The 21357-nt window shown below is 39.8% G+C and overlaps 1 long non-coding RNA gene across 1 annotated transcript; it reads right to left on the reverse strand.

Moving 5' to 3' along the window:
• Positions 1-17101: 17101 nt before the first annotated feature.
• LOC139061923 (uncharacterized) lies at positions 17102-21037 on the reverse strand. Its single transcript, XR_011515565.1, has 3 exons — positions 18218-21037; positions 18052-18129; positions 17102-17448 (listed from the first exon to the last, which is right to left on the reverse strand). It is a non-coding gene; the product is annotated as an uncharacterized lncRNA (long non-coding RNA).
• Positions 21038-21357: the final 320 nt, after the last annotated feature.

Consider the following 21357-nt stretch of genomic DNA (forward strand, 5'->3'; position numbering starts at 1 on the left):
GAGATCTGGGTTGTACTCCTGTTTTCCACAGAATGTTTTTTCATTTTTTATTTTTTTGCTCCAACATGCTGAGCTCAAACGCATGCAACTGTTAAGAGGAAGTGGGCCAGATCAGAAAGGAGTTTTTACTGTCAGTCCAAAGAAAATCCAGCAAAGGCCGTTAGAGACCCCCCTGAGTAATTCTGAAACATCGCCAGTAAACACAACAGGGTGAAAATGTATTAAAACATATTAAATGTGTTAAAAATGTTCTTTGAAAAGAGGATTTTAACCATGTTTACTAGCTACGTGTAGCTAAACCCATTTCAACTATTCTACTGACCTGTGAGTATCAAAGCTTGATCCCTTTCATCATGTTTTATTCAAATGTAAGAGAAACAAACTTTATTGACTATGCATTCATATCAAATCTGCTTAAAATATGTGTACAGCAGTAACTGCCACAGAACAATGAGCATCGTGTTTGATGTGGATAGCCCTTAGGAAGATCTAAGCTTTGAGAAACAGAGATTAATTCTGACCAGACTGACGAGCTAATGGCTAGTTCAAGTGTGGCGTAGTGGCTGCTTTAAACATCTGCAGTGTTTGAGGACATAGGAGTCAACCAAAGGAGAAAATAGCTTCAGCTAATGCAAAACGCTGACAGTGTGACATAAATCTGTCAGACCTTTCTGTACTGAGTGTTTTTCTGTTTATTTTCCATCAGAAGCCAATACAGGAAACGGGTGTAGAAGACTATTTTCATGTTCAGCCTGCGTGTTAAACTCAGAGTGACTGACCATTTTCAAAAATAATAAATAAAAAATTATTTCTCAGTGAACCTGCTCTATAAGTGTAGTGGAATAAAGGCTTCTAAAATGATGACGGACGCCAGAGTCTTTATCTTGAACATTTAATGCTCAGCTTCATCAAACCTTTCAACGTCTCTTTTTTTCCTTGTCAAGTACAACACAGTCACCGAAGAAGAGTGCATTTCCTGAAGGTTCCCTTCAAAATAAAATACTTGCATGAATACATTTTCAGTGCTAACAACAGGACTGTATTTCTTTAGTAACCAAATACTTAAATGACAAATAAGTTACAACAATAAGGTACATTTACAATCAGCGATTAATCACAAGCTCATGCAAATAATCTCGATTAAAATTTTTAATCACCTAACAGCTCTGATACTGCTGATTTTCAGTGTGGAATGTCTCAGGGATCCGTCCTGGCCCCACTCCTCTTTTCCCTATATCTGCTCCCGCTGGGTGACTTGTTTCGTCGGCACGTCAAGTTTTACCTGTATGCGGATGATTGTCAAATCTATCTACCAGTATCACACAATAACTCAAGTTCCTTTAAACCACTCTTGGACTGCTTGGAGGAGGTCAAATTATGGATGGCTCAGAATTTTCTGTTCTTCAACCAGAATAAAACTGAGACTATCCTGTTCGGCTTGAAAAACACACATGGATGTGCCCAAGGGACTGACTCTCCTTTATTAGCACCTTTTGAGATGGCTGTGGTCACCAATCTTGGGGTGAAGTTGGATGTGGAGCTCAGACTGGACAGCCAGGTCAATGGAACAATCAGATCCTGCTATTTCCATCTCAGGAGAATAGCTAGGATTAAGCCGTTTCTTTCACGCAAACATCTGGAAACTGTCATCCACGCCTTCATTACCACCAGACTGAACTACTGTAACTCGCTTTATGCTGGCATCAAGCAGGCCTCCATAGCAAAACTACAGAAGGTCCAAAATGCGGCAGCCAGGTTACTGACTGGTACCAGGTGATCTGAACACATCACGCCTGTCTTGGCATCCCTTCACTGGCTTCCAGTCTCTTTCAGAATTTTGTTTAAAGTTCTGGTGTTTGTTTTTAAATGTTTAAATGAGTTGGCTCCACAATATCTATCTGATCTGATCCATCCTTATGTTTCTTCAAGGAACCTTCGGTCAGCAGAGCAAGGACTGCTGGTCGTTCCCAAACACAGACTGGAATCTCGGGGGGTCGTGCTTTCTCGGTACTGGGGCCGAGGCTCTGCAATTAACTACCCACATGTGTCAAACAGGCCACCACGCTCGGCAATTTTAAGAGCCGTCTGAAAACACACTTTTATTCTTTGGCTTTTGCTCAAGAGGAGTCTCGTTAATGGGTGGCTTTGCACTTTTTGCTCCCTCCTGGCCTAGATTTTTTCTACACGTTTTTGTTGGTTTTCTAATGGTTTTGTATGTTTTTATTTCATGTTCATTTCTGTTGTGCAGCGCTTTGTTTGGTCCTTGGGCCATGTGAAGGCGCTATATAAATAAAGTTTAGTAGTAGTAGTAGTAGTAGTAGTAGTAGTAACAACTCTTGCTTTTTGTTCTCTTACAAAAACAGCAGATATCAATATTATTTTTCTTTCTGATAATTTATTGAAGACTGTTGAAGGCTACAGAAGCATCCAAAAAATATGCTCATTAAAATGGCGAGCAAAGCAAGCAGTTGGTGTTCTTCAGATATGCTTGCCCCATCTGATGGCCACATTTAATTGGACATTTTTGAAGAGATGTAATATCAAGGGTCATTTGGAAATAAGAGAAGATGACTGAAAACAGTGATGTAGGCTGCAGAGTTGTAGGATTCGGATTGATTAGGGTATTTTTTGCACTGAAAATTAAACACACAACAAAAACATCATCATTTGCTTATAATGTATGGGATTTTCAATAACTCAGGACATTAATACCCTCCGAACTGCATCTCTCCAAACAAAGACACATGGATTTATTTATAAATATGAGGAAACCCTGTTATTCTTGTTAAACTCACTTTAGAACATTCCCTTTGTCTGCTTTTGTAAATAAGGAGAAAGGGCACTTGTAGAGTCGGGTACGGGTCGATGATTCCAAACTTGTTAACAAATCAATGCTGCTGACAGCTAATTTCAGAGGGATCATACAATACGTCCTATCATCCCGGGCCCAACGCGCAACGGCAGCGGCTTCATTGTTATTGCTGAAAGACGTGTTAATAGATGTTCAATGGATGCATTTGGGCGTAACTTTCCACATCAACAGTATGCAACATGTCACTGGTGACATCCAGTTAACTTGTTCTTTTGTTTTTGTTTTTTTATTTGCCTGCCAGTTCCACATGCACAAGATTAGTCTGCAACTGAAGAGCATTACTTTTCCTCAATGAACGACACATTCATCGCCAAAATCAATACCAATGGGTTAACTCAACCAATTATTTTTACATGACTGAGGAGCCCTGCCACTACACAGACACCGAGTTGTTTCCACCCTGTTGGTGGGATTAATAGTAATCATAAACAAGAGTGTGTCCCATGAAGGACACCGGTTCGCAAAGCTTGTTTAACAAGTCACTGTTTGCATAAGAAATCTAATTAACTATAATAAAGATAACATTTTTTCCCGCTTTGCATTCCAAAAGATATTCCATTGTCCCTTTAAACTGTAAACTCTGAATGCAAATGAAATTATCATCAGAATATTGCAAGGGCAATTTTCTGCATCCCATTCACTGGAAGGCTGAGCACATATTCCCTGGTGTTTGTGACAGACGATAGAGATGTTAATGCATGGCGAGGCGTAAAGCTGGTTTTCATGGTAGATTGTTGCATATTTTCAGACTTACGTCCAGGAAAAGGAAACTAATATGTCCACTTATTCTTTTTTTAGCTCTAAACCTATTTTACGGATGTATGTGATGAGAACAGAGGCGTGTGGGCTCAGTAAACCTAAAACAGCCTTCAAACTTGTTTAAGTGGATTACACTTCTGAAATAGCTTAGCATAAAAATGATAAATGAAGGAAGAAAAATATTGTTTGAATCAATTATTTTAATCCTCTCGGTAATAATACAGCTTGGTGGTTTGCTGATTGTACAGCAGCATTTTTACTGACTTAATCCATTTTATTTTGAGATTGGTACAACCAAAATAAATGAAGCGTTGCTCACTGATTTCAGATGATGAACTGCATGAGATCAAAAACTTTTAAAAAGGAGAAATAAGATGAAAACCAAAGAATAGATTTACTCTTTGTTACAAAAATTGGCAAATTAGATTTTGCTGGAAGAATAAATGTATATTTTTTTTCATTCTATATTGAATGAAGCAGGTTTGGCTAGTTTTTCTGTGACATATTTGTTTTTCTTTTGTACAAAAGTATAGAAATTCTTAGCTTCTAACTTTCTGAGGGGAAAAAAAGCAAAAAGAGCAAGTTAACAGCTAAAAATGGCACTGTTGAATCGTGTGCTTCACAGCGAGAAGTGCAAAAGCCAGAAACTTGCAAAAAGAAAAAAAAAAGATTGCTCGGCTACACAGGCTCTTCCAGAACATGAGCAGTGTTAGCTTGTCAGGAGTGAACTCGACTCATCTGCTGGCTGCCTCTCTCCACCTCACTGCCACCTTGTTTAGCCTGATCCGCCAATCTTCAGCAAACTAATGCAAGATGACATTTTGTCACCAGAATCCTAAACTCTACCCACAATACAATTTGTCATCACATTCAGAGGCCCATGACATTCATGAGAGCTTCTCTGTCAGTATCAATTTCAGTCTTACTTTGAGGGGTCCGTGCCCTGGCATTCTCACTAACAAATGCTTAAATAGTGTCCCCAAGGTTCATTGCTACTGTAAGCAAACATGGTCCTGACTAACAGCTGCTTATTTCCATTGCATAATATCTACATTTCCATTGCAGGATTGGGCTCATCCTTGTACAAAAGGAAAAATGTTAAAGGATTTCTGGTTAGAATCGATCACTCTGAGTTTTTCGAGCAGGCTGAATATGAAAACAGTCTCCCACACGTATCTCTTGCATTAGTTTATGATGGAAAATAGACTGTGAAACTCCAGGATTTGAAAAGCTCGACAGATCTACGTCACACTATCACTTAGCATTCGAGGACTCACTCGTCTTGGCTCGAGACGAGGAAGGCTGTTGTTGTTTTGAGTGTCCAGGCTGGTAGAAGCTAACTATTCAGGCTTGTGTTATTTGTGGAAATAAAGCATCCATGATGCAGAGAAAATGGAGTATATCAGGAAAAAAGACTCCATCCTGTCATGTTAAGCACAGACATCATTGAAGTAGACAAGTCGTGGAATGGTGCTGTCTATTGGTGCCGGTGTAGCAGCGGGCAGCCATCTTGTATTGTCCTCCATTTAACCCCAGTGCAATTATTTCTACTGAGGAAGGTGTTTACCCAACTAAAAACACATTTATTATGTTATTTTTACAAAATCAGACATATGGCATGATAGGTCAATCATAAATGTAATTAAATTATATATTTTTTAAATAAAGAAAAATATACAATCCCAACAGGTAGGCTAGAAAAGTCAATAGTATCTCTATTGAATCTGTTTTCAATAGCACGCTGGTTGTTGCAACCATAGGCCACACAAAAAACGGGCATAGTTGCCCACCCTACTTAATCTCCAGTAGTGTTTAGCTAGTCAGGGACCCATCCATAATGGTAGCGATGCTTTTACACTCTCCAGTGCCCAGTGGCACATCCACATAATCATGTCTATGGTGTTTGGCTCGCCTTTGACGTGGCATTCTGCTAGTGCCTGAGACAAGCACATCTGAGCTTTTATTCCCCCAAGGCATTAATTCCTAATAGACACCACTGCAAGTGTACTGATTAAATGAGTGAACCACACCTTTAAAATAAAAAAAAGGTTAAAAACTTGCACTTTTCTCTTTTACGTACTTATAAGATTTAGTTGTTGATCATTTTCTGTTGCATTTATTACCAAACTATGAAACTTTTAAAACAGCAACTTCCAGTCAATCCTAAGGGAAAGTAAAATCCAGGAGTAATGATGCATTTATGGGACATAATCTATGCATTTATGGGACATAATCTATGACCCTCAAAGAGACCAAGTAAATGAAATATGATGACATTAACATTTGGGCTCTTGACCTTGTTACCACTGTATAAACATTTACACAACTTATTTGCTGAATTAATAATAATGATATAAAAAAACTTGTGACAGGTTCAAGCTGAAGGTTAATGTAACCTTTTCATGTGCAAGGTTGGGCAATCAGTCTTAATGCAGGGGCTGTAATGCAAAGTTAACCTACTCTGGTTAGATCACATACAGCTGTATCTACTGTTTGCAATCTGGCTGCACCAGAAAGGCAAAGTAATGAAGTGAACATGGAGCTTAATTTAAAGTTGACTGCAAGTCCGTATGAGTGTACTCCAGGCTTTACCGCATTAACCTTGTCAACTTCGATTAGGTTAATAATATCTTTGAGAAAAACAGAATCAATAAAACTTTAAAAAGGTGAAACGCAAGCTTTCTGCCCGTTCTCCTTCCTTTTTTTTTTTGGATCAGTTTAAAACTAATTTTTAATGTCTTGTTTATTTATATAACAGCCAGAAATTTGCTCTGCACAACAGAAATACATTGTGAACAACTTGATCGTAGTTAAATGGTAGAGCGGCAACAAAGCTGTAGCGAATTAGCGAGCTCAGCCGTGAGCTCTGCTGAAATAATGGGCACTTGGAGGAGTACTGTGTGTAAGAGCAGTGCTTCAGTGTCAGGCTTTGAAAGGATCTGTTGGAATGACTCTTTGTTTATTTCGTACAGCATCTTTCCACCTTTTGTCCTTGATTTATTCATTTGCACTCAATTTTCTTCAGTGAACTTGCAGAAAAATAGATTTTAGCATTGTTATTAAAATACACACAGCAGCAGCCAGACACCTTTTTCACCTAAAATCAATGACACTCTCGCAAATATTCAGCTGACACTAGGGGCTGTACGAAATAGTCGACTAGTCGACTTCACGGCTCTGTAGTGACTTTTTATGCCTGTCATCAACTAGTCGCTGTCACGTGATAATGACTGACAAGATGCAGTCCTCGGAAAAGACAGCAGGTGACGAGCCCCTGCGCGTCTGGATCGAGGCGGAGGCGACGCGCTGTGCGGTACTGACACCGGCGGTAAAACGGACATTTAACCAAACTGTGACCTTTTCGCTCTTGCAATTTAACCTTCCCCTCACCCCCATCCTAATCTTAACCAGTTTGTGCATGCAAAGCTCTGATCACTGACGTGCGCTCCAGACATTGCGTCCTGAGCACCGCCAAATCAGGTGTCACCACCTCAAAAACAAATTAAACACACGATCGTTCATGTCGGCTCATTTCCTTTCATGTTTTCTGTCTGTTATTTGTGCCTGATGCATTTCGCTGCTGCGGAGCGATGCGCATCACCTGTTGTCCTCCGGTGACGCGCCCCCAAGATTCCACTATCTCTGCTCCGCTCCGCTCCGGCACGAACTCCGCAGCAAAAACGGTCCCGTTGTAGTTGGCCGGCGAGCAGCGGCACTCCGCTGTTTTTGCGGTCGGTAGATCTTTTAGAACTGCAGTTCAAATGTAACTCATAAGGTGAATATATATGAAGGCAGGTAGCAGTTTTTCTTTAGGATTGAGAGGAGATGCAGGAAGATAATAAACAGGCAGGACAGAAAAATAGTCAAATATAAACAAGTTAGTTTTTGTACCTGGTGGTTGCAACAAACAGACACCATTGAAGGTAATCAGAAGTGAGGAACAGAAAATGAAATAATTATTTTAATGTTTAGAGCAGCAGGAACTCCGAGAGGCTGCAGGCGCATCAGTGAGTTTGCGGCTGCTTCGCAGGGGGAGGGGGGAGAGGGCGGAAGTAGGATGCAGAAACTACCGTTGTTAAAAGAGATGTGTTAACTTAGAAAATGTGGGCGCAATTTTAATTGTCAAAAAATTCCAGCGAACCTACCGACCGACGACCCCCCCCCCCCCCCCCCCCGGCCGCTTCCGGCGTATGACGTCATCAACGACTAGTCGAAGTCGACTCGACTTTCATTACTTGACTGTCGACTTTAAAAAAAATAAAGTCGTGCAGGCCCTAGCTGACACCCAGTTTTGCTGATTCTTTGAGCACTAATGCCGCTTTTATAACACTATAGTTTTTGAGTGGTTTTGTCTCCCACGCACGGTTTAGGTGTTAGAATTTCTTCTGTCTGAACATCTTAAAAAATTTAATAAAAAAAACACACAAAGATCTTTTTCCCAGTAAAGGGCTTGAAAGTCATTTAGGCCTTAAAAAAACAAATCCTTTCTTGTGAATTCACAACTATTGATGACAAAATATCCTGAGTTTGATGTTTTCATTAAAAATATTTACACTGTAACATATTTCTACATCTGAATTCTGAAAAATTAAGGTTGCATCAGTTCTCATTGTTTCTTTCTAGGCCTTGTTGCACAACCATGCATCACCAAGTAACAGGCCCTCAAAAACCTCCCAGTTTTCAGCCAGAAGAAGTTTTACATTTATTCACTCAGCTATTATCCTAAGGGACTTACAGTTGTGGATCAATCAAAGCTGAGAATTAAAACATGCATGTTTTTGGTCTGTGGAAAGAACTGGAAGTACTCAGAGAAAAAAAAAACATGCCTGCATGGGGAAAACACTCTCTCCACTCAGAAAATGATTTAGAATGAGTGTCTGGAACTTTAACCATGTATTTTATGCATCAAACGCCAGAGGAAACGGCAAAAACATGTTCTAATCATGAGCATTTAAACAGCGACCTTTGACCCAATCACAATGCACCTGATAGACACAGAGGAAAAACAGAAATCTAAAGAATTAACCATTGATCAAAATGGTCATCACTGTGTAGACAAGATACTAACAAACACAATATACCTGAAAATCTCTGGTCTGATTTTGCTGGAACATTTTGTTGTTGTTTATTTACGAGCATGCTCACACCTTTGAGTGTTACATCTGGTTATAGTCAAGATGACTAAACGTAAAGGGACAGTTTGCCCAATTTTAAAGTAACTTTGGCTGTATTAAACCTTTAAACCACCTTTTGTTTTGCATCATTTGGTTATTTTGGCAGAATATTTCAGAAACTCCTTCAGGACTTGACTCCTGACTCCACAGGAAGTGTAGCACAAAGGTGCAGCTGGTACGGTTTCTAAACAACAGTAAAGTCCATAATGTGAAGCAAAATTGCCTATATAGAACCTACTGAAATGTAAATGTCTGCAAGAAATCTGTACTGTTTTTGGATGCAAATCTAATCCTGGAAGCTCCCTAACTAGCCGTTAGCTCATCAGTCCTGTATGAAAAGACGAAGCCGTCTTCAATGGATATGATAGCATTTATGATTTTTATGGAAGCACAAATAAAAACAACCAAATCATCGCTTTAAGTCAGAGCAATTGTACCAATCAATGCATTAATTAAATATAATTTGCTTTGTTTTTCATCTCAGTGTACAGCAGCCAATCTTTACTTTGGAGGTGAAGAATGATGCTGACCTTGCTGTTGCCTCAGTACACTTGCACTTGAATTTTTTTGATCAGCTAACATGGAGTTAAAAGTCAAAGTACTTAAAATATATTCAGAAGTCACCTTAACATAACACATACAGACATATATTATATACATATATATACATATATATACATATTATATATACAGACATATATTATATACATATATATACATATATATACATATCATATATATATATATATATATATATATATATATATATATATATATATATATGATATGTATATATCATATATATATATATATATATGATATGTATATATATATATATATATATATATATATACATATCATATATATATATATATGATATGTATATATATATATATATATATATATACATATCATATATATATATATATATATATATGATATGTATATATATACATATATATACATATTATATATACAGACATATATTATATACATATATATACATATATACATATATATACATATCATATATATATATATATATGTATATATATATATATATATATATATATATATATATATATATATATATATATGTGTGTGTGTGTGTGTGTGCAGTAAACCCCTTAGATCCCCCATAGTGTGTCTTCTTAATGTTCTCAGATTTCTGCATTTTTCTTCATAGTGATGCATGTTTGATGTTGCAAGTAGAAATTTATCTCAAACAGCAAAAGCTTAATTTAAGTTGGGGGTTTGCATCACATGATTGTGAATACAAGTTGAGTAGGGCTGATTCCTGTAATATCCCCCTCTGTCTGGCTCCAGAATCCCGCTGACACAGCAGCTGTGAGCAATACGTTTCGCTTGTGTGTGTGTGTGTGTGTGTGTGTGTGTGCAGGTGGTGAGAGGGAGGGACAGAAATGCCTGTGAGCTGAATAACAAATCTCCCATGCTGCACATGAGCTGTCGCTGTCATAATCAGCCGTTTATAATGCATGGCAAAAGGAGGACAGGAGTTTAAAAGGACATAGACAGGGCATTATTTCCCTTTTAATGTTCTGTATGCAAGATGTAGGTCTTATAATTTTTGGGCTGTTTCCAAATTCTTTCAGCTACTCAAGTCACAGATGTCGCTTACAGAAATCTGGACGGTGAGCTCTACTTCCTCTCTGCCTTCATCCTGCCTCGTTCTTCACAGCCCGTCTGGCCCAGCAGGTTTGCGTCCAGACACCTCCTCCAGAGAACTCAAGGTGACACATGGCTGCTTGGGCGCAGATGAGAGCCGGTGCCGCCGAACCTGTGACGGCTGCAGCGTTGGATCCCATCAGTTTCTCCCTTCATGCAGCCACTCTAGAGTCCCCAGTGCGGTGGGCGCAACACACACCGTCACCCTGCCCCCGTGTTGTTTCACTGTGACGCTAATCTTGGGTTCTGCTGCGAGGGCCACAGCAGCAGCAGCAGCAGGTTGACTCACTTCCAGCTCACTGACACAATCATTCACTGCTTGTGCTGGGAGTGTGTGTGTGTGTGTGTGTGTGTGTGTGTGTGTGTGTGTGTGTGTGTGTGTGTGTGTGTGTGTGTGTGTGTGTGTGTGTGTGTGTGTGTGTGTGGCACAGTACAGGGCCTGTTAGACAGCCTGGCTGATATTTTTTTCTGCAGGGTCAGCAGAGAATTGGCCAAGCTAGCATCATCCAGGAGTAAATCAATGAAACCCAATTAGATACCAAGAAAGGTGGGAGAGGAGGTGAACCGATTGGAAAGGGAAAACAATCCTTCAGATTTCTTCTTTCTGATCATGCTCATGTATGAATAACACATAATAGCTGTATGGATTTAAATGTTAAGAACATGTTTTAGTTAAAAATAAGCTGGAAATAACTGGACAGTTGTGAAGATTACTTGTGATGTGTGTGACTGTGTTCCAGCAGTGTCGTGAGTCACCGAAGGATCACTACATGAACCAGTGAAGCTCAGCTGGGAATGAGAGAGGCGCTTTGAATGTACGTTTTTTTACATAAATAAACACTGGGAATATTGCACGGTCAAACTCATCTCTGCTCTGCTGACCCATGTCAAATTCCCATGCGGGTGAAAAAGCAGTCACGTGTATGTGTGTGTATGTGTGTGTGTGTGTGTGTGTGTGTGTGTGTGTGTGTGCGTGCGTGCGTGCGTGCGTGCGTGTGTGTGTGTGTGTGTGTGTGTGTGTGTGTGTGTGTGGCAGGAATAAATGCAATATGTCTCATGATCACCTCCTGAGCGAGCCAAATGAGGCACCCTTCGCTCTGAGCAACCTGCCACTAACATCTGCTGCTTTGGCCACAAATGCCCTTCTTCTTTCCCTCTCTTCATATTTTTCTCTCAATGCTTTTAAATGATTTTCCTACAATCCAAGGTCACAAAGCATTTATTCTGCTTTCATGAAGCTCTTTTCATCTATTTCACTGCTCCTGCAGCAACAACTCCATGTTGTTCAGGTGCTTCTGCTGCATTACTTTCTAAGTTAATGAAAACGACAACTGCCTCTTTTGATAACCCGCAGACCGCTAATGAGTTGTGGAGATAGCATAACGCACCAGATAATAATCCTCCTCACACTGGCAAGGAAAAATATAGATGCTAATCTTCGCTGGCAACTGTGTTGGAAATTGGTACTATAGCAATTACTATGAATTAGGATCATATTTTAGTCTAATTAAAACACAGTATGTCAAATCACCAATTCTGTCAATTTTGAAATTCATTAGTCTTAATTTAATTGATGTTAATTCTGCAATTCATGCCATTATTATCATGATTACCACATATGCTACAGATGGACACCTTAAATTATAAAGTATTTCAGAGTTGTATATCTCATTTATTTTTAAGACTGGATTCTTTTTTATATCAACATCTTAATCATTTTAATGAACACACAGCACCTCTCTAAAGAATCTGACAAACTCAGGGCCTGAGCCAGCCTTTTACCACCCTCTTAAGCCCACAGCAATTACAAGCACATTTTTATAATCAGGCTCCTCTGCAACTGGCACAAAAACTATGTAGTAAATGTGAAAACCAAGCCCTCTCAGTTAAAAACATTAAGATAGCAACACAAAAGAGAGGAAAATATTCAGTAAGGTAACCTAGCTCTAATCTCTTTACCCTTGTGGTCACAAGGAGTTTTGCATTCCCTGATCGCCTCCCAAATTAATCCATCAAACAGGAATGTCCAACGTGATCGCAGAAGCAAACATTAGGATGGATTAGTGGCTAAAACAGCCCACGTATAGATCCCTTCCAGCCCCGTGTGCTCATACAAGCTGCTGGTCCTTTCCCCCTCCTAAATCAGACAAGCTGGGCTATCAAAACCATAGAGCCTGTCTCTTTTGCAAATCAGTAATGATAAGGTGGAACAGCAAGGACTCCAAAGGGATCCTCAAATCTTAATGAGCCTCTGAGGCGTGAATACTGAGTAGTTGCTGTAGGAGCCGTGGAGTTGGTGGCGTTTGGTGTGTTCTGTGCTGCAGAATATTCTCACAGCAGGAAAATGAAAAAGAAAAAAAAACACTGTGATGTATCACTTTGAAAATAATGATCTCCCAACATGAGGTTGTCACTGAGGTGATGTTTTGTTATGCGCATTCACGCATCTGTGCTTGCCTAATGTTATGTAGATTATGGGTGCGCGCTCACACAAAACATGTCACTGGTAATAAAAAGCCACTTTGAATAATTAAACAATACATTTTACCTGCAGGCTGACTCTGCATGTGTTTTTTGTTTTTTTGTCTGTGTGTGCACAAAGCTAGAGTACAGATCTGTCATGTAAAGATGATAACACTATCTGTTTAAACAAGCTCTCCAATTCTGCCATACAAGCTCAGATAACAACATCAACCCTCAAAGTGAGGTTTTCCTCATGCTTCTGCTGAAAAAAAAATGATGCAAAAGTTGATTTATGTGTTCTGAATGATCGGAATCTGGTCTGTTTTTGCCGTAAAGTTAAATATTTCAATGCACTAGTAAGATATCAGCGCCAGAACCTGAAATAGGCTAAATTTCAAGCAGTAACACACCACAAATGTCTCATTTAGAGACTAGATCTAAAAAGAGACTCTTGGCGTCTTGTTTGTCTCATTTCAACATGTTGCCATGAGCAGTTTGTTTGAGTTCCATGTCTGACCACCTGTGAATTCCCCCCGAGGGAGACTGACCAGTCATCGAAGTTGGACTTTAGCGGCTTTCTGGCAAAGTTAAGACACAGCTGAGCGCGTCCCTCTCTGCTAGAGTGCACAATCCAAGAGTGCAGAAAGCCTCGGGGCACTCTGAGTATCTCTGGCCAAGTGTGATTCTACAAGCCTGTATCAGCGCGCTTTCCAACCTTTTAGCCTAGTCTGCTCATGAGCAGCTCTGCCAGAGAGGGATGAAGTCTCCAGTCACCGAGGTGCATATATTCTGAGTGCATGGAAACAGTTTCTGCATGGCGAACGCTACATTTCCTCTTGACGATGGGTGAAAAACATCGACACAGAAGTCAAACGTTCTGTTTTCTTTTGTTTTATGAACATGCTCCATAATATGTTGCATTTTCTTTAGCTTTGGATCTTCGGATGTGCCAAAAAGGTGATGCCCTTAAAGTCTCCATTCGCTTGATTGAACCTTTTCTCGTAGGTGCTATGGATGGATGATGTAGACATAAACTGGTATCCTGTTTTATTTGTATTTGTTGCAATAACAACATAAGTACCGTAAAAGATTGTGGCAGTAAACTTGTCTCTGCAAACAATCTAGGCCAGATGTTCCCGATGTTGGTTGAACCAAAAGTGCATCACAAATAAAGTTTGGAATCATCAATTGATCAGTAGAAATCAAATAAATCTGATAAATAATTTCTAATAGAACATTTTATGTGATTTTTTTTTTCAATTTAATATAGTGGGTTAATATCTGAAAAATCTGGGGACCACTGATCTACATCGAATCTACTTATTATTATGTAGCAAGTTCACCGAGAAACCGTTTTTTTACTTGTTATTTTAGATATATGATTGGTTATTTAGAGTCTCACATACAAGCTGAATGTAAAAATAGTCTTCTACCCCTATTTCCTGCATTAAGCCCCTATAAAAAAAATACATGGGGAAAACCTCGGATCAGAAATTGAAACTTATGCAAAATGTGGCAGGCAAAATTTTTAGCCTGTTGATTTTAGACTTTGTATTAAAACCCTTTTATTAGATTTGAAATCATTGCACGGGTTGGTGCCGTTGTACTTGAAGATGCTGCAACAGCTGTATACCTCGGTACAGACAAGAGGAGACAGGGCGTTCTCTGTGGTGGGTTCAAAGCTTTGGAACGAGCTACCCTACTCTGTAAGGGGTTCTACTTTAGTGGCGGTTTTTCAAAGTTAGGCTAAAGATGTATGATATGGCCTTTACTTTTAGATGTTATTTTTATTGCAACCCTTATTTCATTTTATTGTGTTTTTAGTTTCTCTTAATCACGTTTTCTATTTTACTGTTTGTCTGTACAGAACCTTGGTGTCACTTTTGTGCCTGAAAGATGTTTTTTAAATAAAGTTTGAGTTGAGTTGAGAAAAGTCAGTCAATTGCACATCACGCTGAAAATTTGCATTCATGGACGTGCCGATCTTTGCTCATGACAGGGAAGGCTTATTGAGTTAATTTCCAGGAGAGAGCAGAGCATGTCTCTGCTTGTAGAAGCTAACCATTAGCATTAGCAACTCCACAACATGGCAGAACTCCTTCAGGCTTGGGTTATTTGTGGAGAATAAATGTGAATGTTGCAAAGCAAACTGAGTCAGTGGTAGAGTCATGTTGCTGTTAGCCATTCAGAGGTGAGATGTCTGAACATCAGAGAATACGACTGCTCTGGCTAACTTCTAGTTCCTCAAACAGGTGCCCCAGAGCTTTGGTCCTAGCATAGTTTGCATCACAAGACATTTGTTTACTAGAGACTACAGCAAACATATTGCAAAAACAATTGTACTTGGTCTCTAAATAGGCTACTTTGCTACACCAATTTTACATCTGTAGCTAAACAATGCACAGGTCTGGTTCCAATCTATTACAGATTCAGCCTTTACTCACATTTTCATGGCTCGATCTGGGGCAGCAGTTCAAACAATTCCAAACATGAGCTCAAATGTTTGGGTTATGTAATTGAAAACACCTTTTTAAACACATGTAGAAGTGGTAGCAGCCGACTCTTTCTCCTTCTTTGATATTATTGAGTTGCAAACCTCTCACACCAGTGGTGTCATGATGCTAAACACGCAAGCGTGTAAAGAATGGAGGACCCAGGGAAGTGCAGCAGTTCAGCAATACCGTCAAACAGACGTTCCAGTGGTTGGTTTCGATCCAAAATGTGTTTTTGGCAGAGGTTTTTAGCCAAATGCAAGATAACCACTTTTTTGTTTGTTTGTTTGTTTGTTTCTTTTCTTTTTATAATCTCCACAGTGTAATCATAGCTATATTATGTCTGAAGGTTGTTAAGAGGCCTGAAAAAATGTTTTAAGCTAATTTGTTTTCTGAATTTGCTATAACAGCTTAAAGGATTTCCAAAAGTATATATAATGCACTCTTAAAAGGTGAATAAAAGGTACTCTTCTGGGATTTGTCATCAACTGCAGTTTATTGTTAATGTTTCAGGGGCGTGATTATTAACAGAGGTAACTGAAATGTGATAAATTGGAAGATTGAGGACTCTGGTACACTTTCTTTATCGTATTCCTGAACAGAGGACTGGTCTTGGTAAAATCTATATGGTTTGTTTATTTGATTATTTCAGATTACAAATTGCTGCAATGATCTATAACGAAAATGCAGCACGCTCACATGCAGCAACAGCAACTGGTGAGCTGAGATATGCTGTAGTGTACCCAAAGTACAAACATGGAGACTACACAGTGAGAGCCCTGAGGACCAATCCAACCTCATGTATGTCATATATTGTATGATAAAACAGAAAATGATGGTTATGGAGAACTATTGTAATACTGAAAACCCTTTTCCAGTATATGTGCACAAGCTTATGGACCTGCTGTTTGACTCTGTGGTGGTGGATCCTCTCCCATATCAGGAGTACTCGGACAAAATTCCTGTTCCAGAACCTCTCTGTGCCCAGTTCCAAAGACCAGACAAACGGGATGCTGTGAGCAGGCACAGGTCCAGGTTTTAAAGTGCACGTAAGGTGAGCTACACAACAAGAAATTGTAATTATTAGTTAGTATTCTACTCTGTGTGGTTTTTCCTTCTCTCCTCCTCAGCCAGGCTGCTCACCACTGTACGACAGAGGAGTTACCTGACAACTCCTCTAATGTGGTTATAACAGAAGGTGCATCCTCACACCTGTAACCATCATCTCATCTGGCAGGAGAACAAAAACAGCTGGCGGCCAGTCACTCATCTGTATTTTGTTGTTTTTCAATAAAGAATGACAAATTATTTAAGTTTATGGTTTTTTAGCACACAAATATCTATCTGTAAAAAATATCTACTATTTACATAACAAGTATGATTTGGTTTTGCAATACGGCACTATTTTAGTAAGATTTTTAAACCAAGTAAAGTTAGTAAAGAACACATTTCTATTGGCTGCTAAGAAACTGTTGGACTTAAAACAGGCCTGTTGTAGAAACAACTTGGCATAAATGGTTCTTCCTTTGTTGTCTTAACCAAAGAAATTCCAGTAATTGAGCAGAAACATTATTTTTTTACATCACATTTTATAAAATAACAGGACAAAACGTGTCAGTACATTTAAAAAATACTTAAGGTAATAAAAGGGGCCCAGAGAGCTGCAGAGTGAGTGGAACATTGGGTTGTGAAGGAAGAACAGTTCTCAACAGTGTGATATGAGAGTGTAGAAGGTGAAGCCGGTGCAGGTCCTTCTTCATGTTCACCAGCTTCACACTGCTGACCACCCCCATGTCATTGCTGCCACAGTGGATGAGAAGGACATCAGGAGCTGCTCTTCCATGCATGGAGTTGAAAAAGAAGGGGAGAAGGTCTTTCCACCTAAGTCCGCCCCAACCGAACCAGGAGACACAGATGTCAGGGAGGCCAAGGTTGTCTCAGAGGGTCTCTGCAGCTCTCTGGGCACCACACCTCACTCAGCTGTCACCGATGATCCAAATGGCTATCAATCAATCAATCAATCAATCAATCAATCAAATTTTATTTCTAAAGCGCTTTTCAAACAAAGTGTTATTCAAAGTGCTTTACAAAATGACCCCAGATTCCCATAACAGGTTAAAAACATTAACAAACATATGCAATCACACGCACACACACACAGACTCACACACACACACGAGTAAAAATTATATTAGGCTGAGTCCAGATGTGCCAAGTATGGTAACGCAAGGAAACGCCATCAGAGGAGCCGTCTGTCCCGGCAGCATCAGGTCTTCCACACTAAGTCAGGGCGCTCAGTGGAGGGGGAGCATAGACCCCCACCTATAGAGCGCCCAGGAAGCTACAGTCGACCACCGCTCCCAGGGCAGAGGGCCCCCACAGAGGAAACACTGGATTAAAATGAGTAAAAATTTAATAAAAGAGCTAATATAAATGACAACAATTAGAACATAAGTAATAAATAAAATCATAGACAGTAAAATAATAATTTAAATAATAAAACTGTGCTAAAATATAATCATATAGAACATGCAAAGCAAGTAATAAAATATAATCATGTAAAACGAGAAATAAAACTGTAGTAAATATTTAGATAAAAGCTAACCTAAAAAGATGGGTCTTGAGTCTTGACTTAAAAACATGAACGTTCTCTGCGGCCCTGAGGTCCTCTGGCAGGTCGTGGCTATGGAGAAAAAAATAACAGGTTTGGCCTAGCTGTTTAAAGTACAAAACCATACATGAAGTGGTCAAGACCGGTACTTGGAACTTACACTTGCTGCGTTGTGTAGCTGATGTTGAAGACACACAGGCTGCCATGGTGACCTTTTAACAGATCTCAGAAAAAAAATGTAATAAAAGAATGAAACTTCAAAACTCCCAGACCTCATTTCATTATTGCTAATCAGCCATGGCTGATTTTTTGTTTGGATCACAGTGAGTTACACTAATTCTAATACATTTTTATTTCTATTACACATACATACTTTTTAACTGTTATTTTCACATGACTGTTATCAGGCTGTCTTGTTCTGGTTCTCATGATAATGATTCTGTTTCTTCCAGTAAGTTATCTTGCGCTTACTTCATCTGTATAATGTCTCTTTACTTTTGGTGAATTGTACTGAGTCCAGAATAAAGGCTACTTGGCTGTACAAGATACAAACAAGTATTACGTTTTGGAAATATATGAAATGTATTTAGCCTGCTAATTTATCTCAAATACTAATAACTATCGAATTTTCCGGACTATAAATTGCACTTTTTTTCATAGTCTGGCCGGTCCTGCTACTTCGGAGCGACTTATATAACAAAATATGTAGGCTACACCGCGCTGCTGCGGGCCGACTCCGACCCAAGAATGAGTTCCCCTGTCCCGCTGGGAGGGTTTCAAACACGCCTTCCTCTGCTGGAGACCGTGGCGCGCTGCTGCGGTGCATTATTCGGTTATTGTTACTGGTACTTGTCTTGCAATGTGAAACGCTTGGTCTCAGATTTTGTAAGAAAAATAAAATTTCCCCCAAAATACGACTTATACATGTTTTTTTTTCTTCTTCATTAAACATTTAATGGCTGGTGCGATTCAGGAGCGACTTATAGTCCAGAAAATATGGTACGTTAAAAATAGTGGAAACTTGCTCAAAGCAAAATATATTTTCATTACGAAAATAACTTATAAACTTACCGATTTAATATTTTTTTATTCACAGAAAGGTACTTCTCATGAAAAAGTGCCGCAAACCTCCACCTCAACTCCATGCGGTCGATGGGTGTTCCACAAAGTTAGCTCCGGTTGTAGCTAGGTGGCTACATCCGTTAGCTTGGCTCCCACCTCCGCGTTAGCTTTGAGTTAGCCAGGGTTAGCTTGTAGCTAGTTCGACCGGGTGTCGTCAGTTGATCCCAGCCTTACAGCCCCACCCTCAGCTCCTCCTCTCTTCCCTTTTTTGGAATTGTCTGGGCTTGACGGAACCTGTGACACGGTCAAAATGGCGGTGGTGGCCACCTCCCATTTGGCCTCAAAAACGTGATATTGGAGCCAAAGGAAAGGAATTGTCCAGTATATTTATGTTGATGGTTCTGATGGACGGTACCATTATCCATCACTATGGCCCCAATGAATTATCAATAACAGTGGATCACATTTGGGGCAATTGAATAAACATCTGCTTAGTATACATGTTTTTGCTATAATTTTGTGTTTAATCTGCTGTTTAATAAGACATTTATAGTCAGGATATATAAAAATCTATTTTGGCAAATGGTTTGTCAAAGAAAAGTCCTAACATTTGTCTTTGTACACGTGTGTCATTTAAAATCAATAGCCACACTTTCATTTCAGCAATAATTGAATATATTTTCCTCTCCTCTTTGGTTGCTCAGGAGTTCAACACGATTTCCTTTAATCAGGCAATCAATCACTATTAGCTCTGTGATCCACACCAGTACACAGCAGGCAGATGTGGCTCCTGGCAAAAAAGAAAATAAAACTACAATCCACAAATTGGGGCAGACGCACACACGTGAAAGCCCCGTGACTCAGTACGCTTGCCAGAGCTGCTTGCGAAGCAACATTCTGCATCCATTTGTCAACAAAGTGCGGGGCACCAAGCTGTTTAACTGACACGTCTTTTCACAAGAAACTACAGAGAAATGCTCAGCAGATATGTTTGTGCCTCTGACGTGGTTTGGCACTTTGTATTCAACAAAATATAATCGGAAATTTCCAGCAATCGTGCAACTGTTTTGGTCCGCGCGATGCGCACTGCATGCTAATTTTGGAGGTCGACATGCACAAAACTTGCTGTAATATTCTGGTGAAACACAGAAGCAACTCTTCATAGTAGAGCAGAATTTACAGTTGCATGAAAACACATAGGTGCATCTATTCCCTCTCACTCATCACATCTCATGGTTCTAACGGTGTAAAGGAGTGAATGAGCCGATTTGGCGTGAGAGTAGCATAATCAGAGCAGCACAGTGGTCCTTGGAGATCTTTTATTGAATGCATAACAAAGAAGCTTGATTGAAATTGATAATGGCTTTGAAGACTACGTTGCTCCTTTCCACTCACTAATTTGTTCCAAAGCGACCTTTGCCTTGCATGGGAATGCCAGTGACAAGGTAATTAGCTGTCTTTCGAAAGGGGTGAGCATATGTGTATTTAAATGAAAGAAAGCAAATATTCTCCCTGGATGACTGAATACTGATGCTCAGCAGCATTTCAAAAACACTGCATCTAGGTCTCGGTAAACTCGAAACAAACAGGGTGCCTGCAAGAATGTCATTGACTATTGTTTGGCTTTGAAAAGAAGTGACTGAGCACTATGTTTCAGGAGTGTGTGGGAGCAGAGGGGATACTGTGTCATATTCCTGTACCAACACCAAGTCAGCAGATGTGAAAGTGCTGCTGACCTCGTCCATTTTTCTTCCAGTGCCATCAAGGCCACCGTGCTGCAGCGCTCCACACTACATCCAATTGTGCCGAGTAAAAGGTTTGGAATGGAGGACTCCTCTCAGGCCACCAGCTTTCAGACACCTGTGCTTATGAGAGTCAAGTGCAGTGTCAGCATTACGACCAACATGCATCACGCGGCGGCCTCACACACACACACACACACACACACACACACACACACACACACACACACACACACACACACACACACACACGCCCTGCAAAACAACATTATCTGTCTACAACCAGACAGCTCAGGACTGAGAATATATTATCCCCAGACTCCACAGTGACCTTGATGGTAAATTTCTCCTCTGATTGCACAATGCCGAATTAAGGTACATGCTGCACACATAATTCTCCGAAGGTCTGGGATTGGTATTATGCATCATGCAACATGATATTGTTTGATTGAATGCGCCAGGTCCAAATTGGATTCCCACTAACGCCTCCTCCCCT

Source organism: Nothobranchius furzeri, chromosome 11 (genome assembly GCF_043380555.1).
Source record: "Nothobranchius furzeri strain GRZ-AD chromosome 11, NfurGRZ-RIMD1, whole genome shotgun sequence".
Lineage (NCBI taxonomy): Eukaryota > Metazoa > Chordata > Actinopteri > Cyprinodontiformes > Nothobranchiidae > Nothobranchius > Nothobranchius furzeri.